The sequence below is a fragment of the Halichoeres trimaculatus genome, unplaced genomic scaffold (genome assembly GCF_033239565.1).
Source record: "Halichoeres trimaculatus isolate MK-OKI-2021-1 unplaced genomic scaffold, fHalTri1.1 fHalTri1_scaffold_23, whole genome shotgun sequence".
Classification (NCBI taxonomy): Eukaryota; Metazoa; Chordata; class Actinopteri; order Labriformes; family Labridae; genus Halichoeres; species Halichoeres trimaculatus.
The window spans coordinates 3194437-3207738 of NW_027437201.1; the positions used below are offsets into that span (position 1 = coordinate 3194437).

Genomic DNA, 13302 nt, shown 5'->3' on the forward strand with positions numbered 1-13302 from the left:
ATGCTTAGCTGTTTGGTGAGAGCTAAACAGTTTTTCACTCTGGTTATGTTGAACTGCTTTTGTTGTTGTTTGTCTATAACTGTGTTCTATGATGTGAAGCTATCTTGGCCAGGACGCTTATGTAAAAGATTTTTAACCCCCAGAGGCTTTCCTGGTTACATTTTAAATAAATAAACTATTTATGGTAAATGCTGTGCTAGCACTAGAAAATACCATAGTATGCTATAACCCTAAAATTGGCCTGGCATTTCCTATCACGTTTGACAATGAGAACAATTCAGCACTTATCCAGCAGGTGGTTTCTTTTTTTATTTACTTGTAGATTGTCACAAAAACATGTCACCATATTTGCATATATTGATTTTTTTTTCTTTTTCTTAACAAATCAAATTATCCATATGTAGTTTAAAGCTCTTATAAGTCACTCTTTGTCTTGATTTTGGTGGACAAATTAATACCTTTTATCTCCTTTTTGACTTTTTACTGTGAGTTTTTCTTCTACTTGCAGTGAGAAAGGTCTGTTTTGTTAGCATGTTGTCAGTGGTCTGGTTTGACACCTTAAACAAACTACTATGTAGAAACTATCCCCAATGTCGCAGAAGCTCGTGTTTTTCTCTGTAGGTCATATAGAAGCATCACCGTTTATTTCTGCCTGTTTCATGACTAGCTAGAAACTCCTCACAGGAGCTTTAAATGTCACACACACAAATGCTGTATAGAGGAATTATCAGTCATCACAAAGCTGCAGAAGCAGCGTTTAGCTCCATTCATTCAGAAGAGTTAGCATTTTTTAAACACTAAATTCAACCTGTTATCATCATCATCATCATCAAAATGTATGGTTGTTCTGTGGTTAGGTGTCAGAAACAATGCTATACAACAGAGACGTCTTTTAAGTTTGGATGGTCACAGAGCAACCGGCCGAGAGTCACCAGTTCACACGGTCGCACTTTACACTGAAACACCAGTGACGGCTGTGACTGTGTAATTAAATATGCCGTCTTTATCCAACCTCCATAGACCAGGGTTGACCACAATTTTTGACCAAAAAATTCAGATTTGACTTTGCTTGTTTACTAAAAAAGTTGGTTTGGGGCCGAAGTTATGACCAAACATGGACTCAATATCGAGAGTAAATAATGCGTGAAGGTATAAATGATGATTACCAGAAATAGATTACTGAATATTATGAAATGATGAACCAGTCTATGAACCCTGAAATACTCAACCATTAATATTCTGATTTGGTGCAGATCTCAGGATGTAGTTTCTGGTTCTTTTATTATTATGAACCAGGTCTCAGACTCAGCTGTCTATGTGCCCCTTTTGGTTTGGGAGGGTTTCTGATTTATTGACTCATGTTTACGTCCTGGTCTGTCACAGTCTGGTAGATGTCCATGGATAATGCAGTCATGAGCAGAGTGTGACAGCTGTATGTTTAAATTCTTCTCTGGGTACACGCTGGATTTCTCTGCTACAAACGTCTGTCCACCTAATATCTGTCCACTTGATGATCTCTTCTATCCACTCACTCACTCCATCCCTCAAAGTGATGAGATTAAGTTGAAAAATGTTTTTTTTGGTGGTTAACTCTCACGTCAGTTGACAAACCATTATACTCTGCAGTGCTTCTGCACCAAGTTGGGCGTCCAACAGCAAATAATCCCTCAATACTCAGACTGTATTAAAGCAGTCCTGATACAGCTGGAGCAGACACCTTTAGACCAGTAACATAAATAAAGCTTCATTGATTCCATGATATAATACATACTGTTTCATGTACTGGACAAATTAGGATGCTGTCAATAAAACAAGCATGACCTCTCAGAGCAGATCAACATTTATGACAGGCCATGGTTAAACGCTCATTTAGCATTTCATCACTCTGACTCCATGATTCCAGATTTAATTGGTGATGTTTTAGTAGGTCAAACATGCATTGTAATATTGATGTGGAGGTTTTCTTGCTCTGATTGCTCCGCACACCCCACAATGCAACCCTCCGATCATTCCACATGATGCATATTTCATCAGTATACATAACCTCAATACATTAACTATGCTTGTTTGTTGTGTGTGTCTGGCTGTGTTTTCTCTGGGCTGTTTCAGAGCTGCTTGTTTTTATTCAGCACAAGACAGCCGCCAATATTCCCCTTGGCCTTTTCACTACAAGAGTACAAACCAGTCAATATTGGCAGGAGAATATTTCCCTGCCCCAAGTTGCCACAGTATCAATACTTGAGGACGATAACAGGGGCCGGGGTAAATGAAGAGAGATGTGCAAAGAAAAACTAAACCTGAGCCCTCTTTGTGGTGCGAAAATTGGCCACCACAAAGGAATTAATGACGGATCCTTGCAGCATAATTGTCTAATTATGCCGGGCAGATGGGGCACTGCTTTAACTAGGACACATTGTGCTACCTCTCCAGACTCTCCACAACAAAAGGCAAAGCAGTGTGACAGCCTCTTCAGCAGTGAGTGGGAGGGAGAGTGAAAGAAAGAAAATGGAGAGATAGTAGAGGAGGTGGGGGTAAAACACAAAAAAAATACACTGTGTCTGTCACAGAGCCATTCCTCCACTCGATATGTTACCACAGAAACAAATGCATGGTGTAAACAGTGCGTGGATCACAGCTCCTGGGAGGTGAATCACTGCAGTGTAATGAGGTTGGTTTACATGCTGCTTCTCAGCTTCCCACCCCAGACTAACTCAATACTTAAACCCTCTAATTAAAGAGAATCGGCCACTCGATAATTGATCACATCGGCTGCCTCTGCATACGCCGTCACTGTAAGGCTTCACACTGCTGTTTATTAGAGCTGTCTGCCTGCCTTTTCTCCTGGGAGGGGAGAGAGGAGGGAGATGTTTAAAGGGGAGGGGGAGGTAGGGATGAAACAAAGGTAAACATGTAAGGAAATTAAATCTGCGTTCTTGGAAGTAGCAGTGGGACGAGCAGGAGAATATCACATTACAGCTTTTCTCTCCAGGGTCTGTGTGGCTCTTCAGCTCAACATGTCACATGAGGGAAATGCTGCCTTTGTTTGGAAGCGTCGCCTCCTGCATTACAAAGTTATTAAAGGGACATTCAGTAATCTTTGACTTTAATTGACCTTGAGACAATACATGGGATTACAATGACACACAAAAGGCTGTTTAACATAAATGATGTATTTGCATTTTCTGGGTAGGTTTAAGGTTGAAGTTAGAGAACGATGTGCTTCACTTTGGTATAATAAGTCAATTAATGATCTTGAGATTGTGATAAAACAGCCTTTAAAACACCCAAATATTTAACAGTGGTTGATCGAAATGTGTTTTTGACAGTTGATGCTGATAGAGAGTAGGATAAATGATGCTGATATAACTTTTTTGTTGTTTTTAGGAGTTGACAAAATCAAAATAACTATGTAAGCCTTGAATAAATTGTTGGCTGTATTCTCCACCTATTTTTGTGCTTCTGTTAACATAAGCTGACTTATCAAATCAATTACCCTTTTTTATACTATGCTAATTCTGTTAGCAAGTTAAAGCCTGCTACCACAGACTATTTGTTTTAAATGTGTAACAGTTTCATTTCTAACTGTATTAATTTGTGTTTTCTATCTCGAAACTTTCTAAAACCTCTAGCTCAGAAAACTGACGTGGAATTGCTAAATGCTGCAGTTGCTTGGGTGTCCACTTGAGGCTGGCATCTAAAGTATCGGAAACCATCTACACACACACACACACATAAAAAAGTTAATTTTCGCAGCTAAAACTTTGTTATGAGCCCAAAAATCTTACAGCGTTACACCAAACTTTGACATCATACTGGAAACAAAGCTGTAGTTGCTGTTGTTTCATACCAGCATACTAGCAGAATGGGTCTTATATGGGGAGTTTCGGTAACAGCTAAGCTAACAACTTGGTTAGCTTTTGTAAGCTTCTAACAACCGTCAGTAATAACTTGCATTTTTTGCAACAGAGCTTTGGAAAAATGTTTCAGAAGCTAAGACCCACACTTTAAAGTATATATATATATATATATATATATATATATATATATATATATATATATATATATATATATATATATATATATATATATATATATATATATATTTGTTGTTGTCATTTTCTTAGGCATTCACTTACCATTTAGTGTAGTAGTCACAGCTCAAGCCTGAGTCTTCAGTGTTTGAGTTTGAACAGAGTCCTTTTCATCACAATTAGACATGCACTGATCCATTGACCGCTGCCAATTTGCTTAATTTTGGGGGATTGGTGATCAGATTAGAGATAGTGATAGGCCCATCCTTACATATGAAACTGATATACCTCTGGGAAGGTGTGACAGCCAGCCATTGTTGCTTTTTGCTCTGAGACCTAAAACTCAAGACATTTTATTGGTTGTTTAAGTTAATACATAAAGATTTTATTGTTTCACAGGTATTGTTCAATGATTTTCAATAAAATAAGGTTGGAACATTGAAGGTTAATGCTGTCAGTTATGAAAAATAAAAATCCCTGTCGGCCCATGTTGGTATGGGCAGGTCAGGCTTTTTAAAGATTGATGATCGGCCAGAAAATTGTGATCGGTGCACCCCTAATCACAAATCCAGTCCAGGTTGAGTCCCCAGTACCTGATCCCAAGCCTTGAAGAAGTCCCTAGAGCCCCCAGCGTCTATTGAACAGTAGTGGTAGTCCCTCAAAGTCCAAACCATAGTCCTCCAAAACCCCCACAGGTAACACTGAGTTTAGGATGAGGAATACTGCTGTTTGACTCATTATTGTCTGTGTAAACCTAGACTGACTATTGGACCATTTTGACAAAAAGAAACCACATTTAGTTGGTTAACATTAGTGTCTGTTAACCTGAAGTCAACAGTGAGACAGTTAGAGAAAGATACTGAATCGCATAGGCTGTAAGTATAATTCATACAGGAAATGCTTAGTTGTGTCACACATGAGAGTAGTCTTCATTTGCAGAACACACCTGCCGTCAGAATTTACTCATGGACAAGGATCTGTGTAAGGATGGACATTCGTGAAGTTAACAACACTTAACATCTTAGGCTAACGTCATTATTTAGCTCCTTACTAGCAGTAGCCTGAAAACTGTTCTGTCATTAGGACCTTGTACCAGAAGTCTGAGTCATAACTGTACCAGTCTGGGTCGAGTCCTAAGGTCCTACATACCCAGACTCAAGTCCTAATGCTGCATTCCATTTGTACTCGGAACTGGGAAGTCGGAAGTGGGAATGATGTCATCTCTGAGTTCAGTGTTCTAGTTGCCAAGTCAGAAAAACATATGTATACTTACATATACAGCTGATTATTGCGACAAGCCCTTGTTAGAAATTCTAAAATAAACAGAAGAATAGGAGCTTAATTTATGTTTAACCTTGAAGTTGGAATTTCCAACACTGTTGCTAGTTTATTGGTGAAGTCATGAACAAAGATGATATATTTTTCACATCTGTCTCTATGTGCATCCATTAGGGAACAGTGTAAAACTTCCTGTCTCCCTCTCTGCCACTTGTGTCTCATTAGATGTTTATTTTTTACCTGCGTTAGCTTTACCACTGAGGTCCATCATTGCGTTGACAGGAAGTGACAGAGCCGACTATTGAGCATCTTCAGGACCTCTGACTTATAGATTTCCTGTGTCTCCCAGCGGTGTGGGGTAATTGCTGAGTTTCAAAAATTGATTTATGGAAAGTAAATGTATCATCAAAGCTGAGGCTGGGGCTGGGAGGGTGAATGGATTGATGGCGAGGACGCAGAAGAAGAAAAAAAAAAAAAACCTGGCTTCAGGAGGAGGATAGAATCAGAAGTGTACTGTATTTTTGGGACCCACTTACCCCAGAGTGCACCTGCAGAGCAGACAGACCTGTGCAGGTGTAGTGGAGTGTAAGAAGATGTATGACTCCAAACAGTCTGGGTTTTTGTTTCTTTTGTTTGAGTTTCTTTCAAACAGCGCAGTGCCCCCTGGTTATAGCGCCATAATATCAAGCAGCTAAACAGCTCTGAAATCAGTCATGTGTCGTTCTCCTTGACAGAAAAACACCATTTCAAAGTGACTGTTCAATATTTGTTCACGCTTTGGAGCATACCATTATTACCCTTTCAAAAACGCTCCTAGATATTGTAAGAAATGTAAGAGCATGTTGCTGTAATTAAAGCTAATTCTCCAAACGACTCCTCAAGTTGAGTCCCCGTTATTAGATTTGTTCTGTAAGTTACATCTCATTTGTATTAATGAGCTTCAAAGAGACCTGACCTTGGCCCCAGACAAATAATTATAGTTTTCCTTGGCATGATGTTACTGCACAGAATGATGGGATCAGTCCGTCATGTCTACATTGGCAGCGGCCCATTTGGCACCTCACCAAAGAGAAACATATTATTACAAAGTGGGTGTAACTTCCTTATGCCAATCACAAAGTGCTGCTTTGGCATTTCTACGTTCCTGTGGCTGGCAGCTGCTAGCGATTTCTCTGACAACCTTTTAGAGAACCCGGCTGGGGCTTTCCCGTCATTAACAATTATAAAAGAAAAATCTCATTGCATGCACACACACATGCGATGGCTTTATACTCCAGGTCCAGAAAATGAAAAGCCCTGCACACATCGGTACGAGGTGCAAGATCTCATTTGTGTTGGTGCTGGCACTTTGAATTCTGGGAGAATACTTCATCATAATCAGGAACAACAGGACAGCTGAAACTAAAACCTTAAAATAGACTTTAAGATGAGATGTTAACAATTAAAAACAAGAAATCACAGGCTCTGCTCAGGATGTAGCATCCTCTCAACCCAGCAGTAGCATTAATATTAAACATGGTTAAAGTAATACATGTTTATGAAAACAAACAAACAAACTACTATTTATTTGCATTTTAATTTACATATAATAGAATTTTTACACAACAACCAGATTTCTCAGTTTTGAATTATTGAGAGCTTAAGTCTTCTGATGTGCACTCCTCCTGTCCTCCATGTTCTTTTTTCATATTTCCTTTCAATTTTTTGAAAAGATCAAAATTGATTTTGCCAACAAGTTTTGCCAAGGTCTGTTCAGTGTCTAAGATCAAGACTGCTGTCCAAAAATTGTGTAAAATCTAAAAAAGCCACACTGCAGCACACTCAGGCAGTTTCCCTCAGAACAACTCGCTGATTTAATTCAAGGCAGTCGATGCTGATAATCAGAGAGAGGAACAGTGTCGCTGTTTTTGTTTTGTGTTTGATACGGGACAACAATTGATTCAGAGTAAAAAATCAGAAACAGAATTACTGAACTTGAATGAACATTTAGTAAAAGAAATGGTGTTGGTCTCACAGTCCTTGCTTTGCCTCTAGTATTTAGCTGTGCTGACTTCAGCTACCTTAGTTTGAGTCTGTATCATTTTGTTTATGGATGTTAATACTAGAGATAGACCAATATGGATTATTCCGAGGCCGATACAGATACCAATTATTCGTCGTAAAGGAGTACGATAATCAATATTGGAAGCCGATATTAATTTGCAGTCAAAGTGAAAATATTGGTGTCAAAATTTGGAAAAATACAAACTCCAACACTTGACTTCATTTAAATACCTTTCAGCTTGAGTTTATTAAACAGCTAGTAAACAGTAAATAAAGTTTTCCAAAATTTCTATGTAACTGCAATAACTGTAATAACTGCACTGCTGATTGGCTGTTACCCAAGCCATGGCTCTGCTTGTAACCAATCAGATGGTACTGTGGGTGGGACAGTGCTGGGGGTTGAGTAGTGACTGCAGACAATGGAACGGCTGCATCAGAGCTGCAACCACACAGTTTTAAATTTGATTCTTATTGGCTGTCAGATTTTAAAAAAAGCTGATATGCCTCAAATATCGACCCCGATAATCAGCCCAGCCAATAATCGGTCTATCCCTAGTTTATACACACATGATCAAAATTTTAAGACCAGATGAAAAATTGCACTAATTTACACTTTGCACTTTTGGATCTTAAGAAGTTTCTAAGTTGTTGCAGCAAGACAAAAAAAAAAAAAAGAGTGATCAATTTAATGCAAATAACACTTAAACTGAAATAGACTGTTCATCAGCTGATGATGTTTCAAAAAAAAAAACTGCTTGGACAAATTATTTTTGTCTAACTCTAATTTCTTCTTTTTGCATTTGAAACTCTACTCAGAACCTTTTTAAGATCCAACAGAGCAAAATGTAAGTTTGCTCAATTTTTCAACTGGTCTTTAAATTTGGATTAGGTGTGTGTTTCTCCATGTATTTCAGATCTCCTTCCTTATCCTTTTTCCCTATCCACATATAAATGTGTGCTCATATAATTTAGGAATGGGCATTTCAAGCAAAAGAGCTATTTGATATTCGCTCGTAACTATTCAAAGATTATTCAAAATCGTGCCCCCCAGCAAGCTGCCACCACCCGCGCACATACCCGCTAGAGCTGCACGATTTGGGGAAAAGGTGCGATTTGCGATTAGGTGGACAATATTGCGATTGCGATTGTGCTTGCGATTTAATAAAAAAAGTTGTGTCATGATGAGTCTACACGCTTGCTTGGTTATCATGGAGAAAAATCTGAATTGCATGTGCTGACATTGCGATTGCGATTGCGATATCCTCTTTTGCGATTACATAATTGCGTGTGCTGACATTGCGATTGCGATTGCGATTGCGATAATCGTGCAGCCCTAATACCCGCCAACATTACACTTGAACAAAGATGGAGAGGGCTGTTATCTTCTGCATGTCAATCATTAAACTTACATCTTCAAGGGACGAAGCCTGCCACTGATTGTTGATCTGCAGACACTGACGCACTTTCTACTGCAATGCCTCGCTCTCACATGTTGTCAATTTGTGATGTGCTAGCCTAACCTCGCAGAGTCTGCACTGTGCCTCATTTTATTCCTTTTTCGAAGGAGTTCCCACACTTCCCGATCCATATTTGAACGTCTCCTCTTTCTTGTTCTTGCTGTAAACCCTCCAGCCTGTTCACTTCTGGTCTGGCTTAGTTCATTATGTCAGTCTATTGACGTGGTCAAGTTAAATACGATTTGGTTTGGATGTGGTTTGTTTCATTTTGAAAGTCATTTGGCATTTTAGATCGTTTCTATGCACTACTTCCGGTCCCGCTCGACCTGCTGACGTGTAACAGCTCCGGCATCCTGCAGAAGGGACAAAGCAATGGTCACATGAACTTTCCATTTTTTTCTGTTCACGACTAATTCCTATAAAACCACAGCACCTGAACTCTGCTGGTAAAATGCAGAATGGAAAAATGGACCAAGGACCATTCCTAACATTGATGAGGCTGCCTGCAGTGTCTGCTTACATTTTTATTATTTTTTAATTTCATTTTTTTTTATTCAGCTTTGTGCAGCACAGCTCTGGTCCGATACAGATCATGTCTAACTAGGGATGGGTACCTTTCACATTTGAAATGATACGGTACCAATGCCCGGTACCTGGCAATCGGTACTGGTACTCAACGGTACCAAGTTTCGGTGCTTTTTTGTGTTTGTGTGGTAAAAAATGTCAATTTGGTTAATAATGAAATATAAAAAAAATCAATTTAACAAATTTATTCTTCAATATATAACCTTGCAATGCTGTGTTCATGTCCAGCATGGAAAAATCACCTACTCTTCCACTCCCTCACAGTCACAAGGATGCATTTAGGTACCTAAACATGGTACCTTTTGGTTTTACATGCATCGATACCTGGTACTTTTGACAGAATTCGGTACCTATAAAAGTACCTAATTTGGTACCCATCCCTATGTCTAATCCAAGGCCAATGTGGTCTTCTTGGCTTAAACAACCAGCTTCAAGTGGACACTTGAAGAAATGCAATTTTCTTGCACTTCTGCTGCAGCTTCTTCTTTCTTTCTTTCTTTCTTTCTTTTTTTAACGTTGTGTTTTTAAAACCAGGTTACCACTTAACAGGAATTTTGCACAGTACTAAGTTAAGTCTGTGCAAAAAAAAAGGATGAGTAACCCAACTGCTTGGTCACCCCAAAAGATAACACAGAGGACTGGATCAAGTTTAGTAAATGCTAATTTGGCACAAAACTGTGAACATTCAGTTTTTTTTTCTTGCAAGTGTGAAATAAAAAGCTCTTTTACATATAACTACCAATTAAAATGTTTGTACTACCAAATAAGAGTGCAGTTTTCTTAGTTGCACTTAGCAGTGATACAGAAACATAAACAGAAAATTCCATCAGATTCAAAGAAATGTGTAGAAGTTGAGTTAATAACAGGATCTAATAAACTCCATCCTTTCATTTATGGGAATCTTAAACGTAAATATTTGTTGGAAAGGCTTAATTGCAAATATAAGATGGTCAGTCAGTTTTGTTTTCAAACTGAAATGTGATCCTTGTCTTTGAACTGCTCATCCAGTGACAAATATCGGAAATGGAAATGGTTCATACAAATTTCAGGTTTTCATGTGAGTTGAGCATAATTTCACCAAAGACAAAACCAAAAGAGGCCACGACATGATTATTGTTTTTGCATTCTTTTTTTTTTTCACTTTACTGAGTGTTAATAATACCATCCTACTGCAGTTAACTAAACAAAAGCAATACATGTATCAATCCCCTGCAGAAAATAGACTATTTCCTTCAGTTTGGTCAAAGTCATCCAGAAACTCCTCTTTACTGTGAGATAATGTGCATGGACCTGACAAGTAAGCCAAAACAAATCACCATGTGGCCATCATCCAATAATAATCCAGCATATTTGTGTCTTTACATCAAAATAATTTATCTTTTTGTTGCAGCAATGGTGAAACTGCAAATGATTGTAAGCTGTAGATTTTATTTTTCTGATAGAAAATGTTGACAAAACAACATAAGTCCTCTCCCACAAGATGCTCCATAAAAAGTTCTGTTTTTAAAGCAAACTTTAAAGACTTGTTTCTCGTCTCGGCCAACTCCAACATTTTTTTATGAAACTCTGTGGACGGGATAATGAGATATGTTGCTAAATCCCACACTTGGAGAAAAAATATTTGGACAGAAGATAGGGTGCAGAAAAAGTATCTGACAGTTATTTAAAATTTGTGGAGTTTTTTTTTCTTATTTTGGTGTTTTGGAGTCAAACCTCAGAGCTGAGTTTCTCCTCCACAGCCCACAGATGTTATCTTCCTCTCTGATGACGGCGGTTAAACTCTACATTTCCCCTTTGAAGGCGAACAAGTTTTGCTCCAGCATGTTCACATTATTACACTTACACTGTATTTATGTTGGATGGAGATGAGATGATGATCTTTACGACTCGCAGCTTGTACTTTCCAACGAGTCTGGCTTGTTAGCCTCTTGCTTATTTAGTCTTCCTGCAGGGTTACAAAGTGGAGTAAAGTTTATTGAACTTGCTATCCTTCTGCACTCATTGGTTTTTATATCAAGGGTGTGGGAGAGGCTGGGCTCTTCCCCCTGGCTCAGAGCTGATCCTCTGTGCTGCCTTGTTGCAGCGGTGACCTTGGTTCTTCTCTGAAAAGCCTTCTGTCGGTGCAGATTCTTACAGGCACACAGCCGTGTAGCGTTGGCTGAAAAACTCATTGAATCTGCTCCGCCAAAGCCAACAGGGCAGAAGGGTGCAGGTGCTGCACTGAAATTGGTTTGCTTTTTGCTTAAAAAGTAAAGTGTGCTTCACCCAGAACGGCTCTTTCTAAACAGTCTCTGAAGCCAGAATCGACTCCCTGCGCTCCACTTTGGGGTTATGGTTTCACTGGAATTAAAAAGTCTGTTTACACTGTGTGAAACAAATATACAGTGAGAATTGGAACGCGATGCGAGTCTGTATACTGGGTTATGAAAACTGCTCAGATGGTGATATGTGGCCATTCCAGTAAATACTCGGAGTAGGAAGGGAGTTAGGTGATTCAGTCTTGGCCAGTGTTCAGTTTTTAAAGATTATTATGAGGCTGCGATTTGATGAAGAAAATATACTGAATGAGATTGAATTCGCTTTTTTGGCAGCGGGGAAGCCGTGTTGGCACAGGGAACAATATCTAAATAGAAATCACATTTTTCACTCGAGTTAGATTTAACTGGAGTGCATTGTCCTCCTCTCTGGCTCAGAAACTTTGCTGTCTCGAAATGTGAAAGCTGCAGCCGCAGAGTTTCGGTATATTAACATTACTGGCACGCCGGGTGTTATATCTGGCAAGGAGAATCCATTCTGAGACTCTGGAAACACAGTGTATGTAAAGAGAATCTGTCCCAGACCTTCGTTTCTCCTCTTAGCCTGCAAAAGCTTAAATAGGTCAGTAATATTTCCCTTCTTCTCGTTGTAAAACGCTCAGGATACAGGGCCCAATCATTAGCGTGGACGGAGTCCAGAGCATTAATGGTAACCAGGCAGAGTCGAATGACATTGTTATTGCAGCCGTGAGGGGAGCTGAAAATTTATATTTGATTTATTGCAGGGTTTTGAATTTATGTTCCAACTCTCGATAGGAAAGAAAGTGATCTTTTTCGCCTGGTTTCTCACAGGAGGGAGAGGAAAAGAGAGTGGGCCCCACAGCATCTGGTCCTGGAAACATCTCTGTATCAAACCCAGCTCCTTCTACTTTCTCTTTCTCGCTGCTTTAACCACCAAGAATTTACACCTGTAGGGGATATTGCATTACTATGTTTATTGGAGCGGATTCAAGTCTGAGCCTTGAGAAATTATCACATGATTGAAATGAGCTGCTCTTTGTGGGAAAAGCCAAGCAACAGGTTACTCAACACTTTGTTTCCATGATGTAGAAACTGATTACTCGCTCTTTGCTGCGCACTCAGTCATTATTTACCTTTCTTTATGATGTGCTGCGTACTATCTGATAGCTTAAGTGTCTGCTCAGGATTGCAAACATTATGACATTGATATAAAGATCTTTAATTTTCTCAGCTTGGAGTGCCGTTATTTATGGGGCGCGCATGGAGAGGAGCAGAAATACAGCTGAGTGTCAGTGTGAGTGTGCTTTTCAGTTCTTGGAACATCGTATCTTCACATTATTATCTGCTTGAAGTGATGATACGAATACCATTCTTTATGGTTTGGTAATAAGTGCCTTATTTTTCATAGGGACGTGCGGCATTATTTATCACTGGCAGCGTTCATGGGGATTAATGATGCATAACTCTGTCGGAGTTGTCTGGCGTGCAGCACCAGCCGTAGGAATCTGGAAGGTTATCAGAGCAATAAATCCCAAGTTTTTCCGCCGTTGTTTGTCACGATGCACTGCAGCAGCCAGTACTTATGACGGTTCCAGCTTGCCCCCCCTCCATCTCTCTGTCTCTCTGTCCCTG

At 39.4% G+C, this 13302-nt stretch overlaps 1 protein-coding gene across 2 annotated transcripts in view; it reads left to right on the top strand.

The window, feature by feature from the left end:
- adkb (adenosine kinase b) overlaps nucleotides 1-13302 on the top strand; it is a 173325-nt gene that overhangs the window by 39998 nt on the left and 120025 nt on the right. The gene's annotated exons all lie outside the window — the stretch shown is intronic.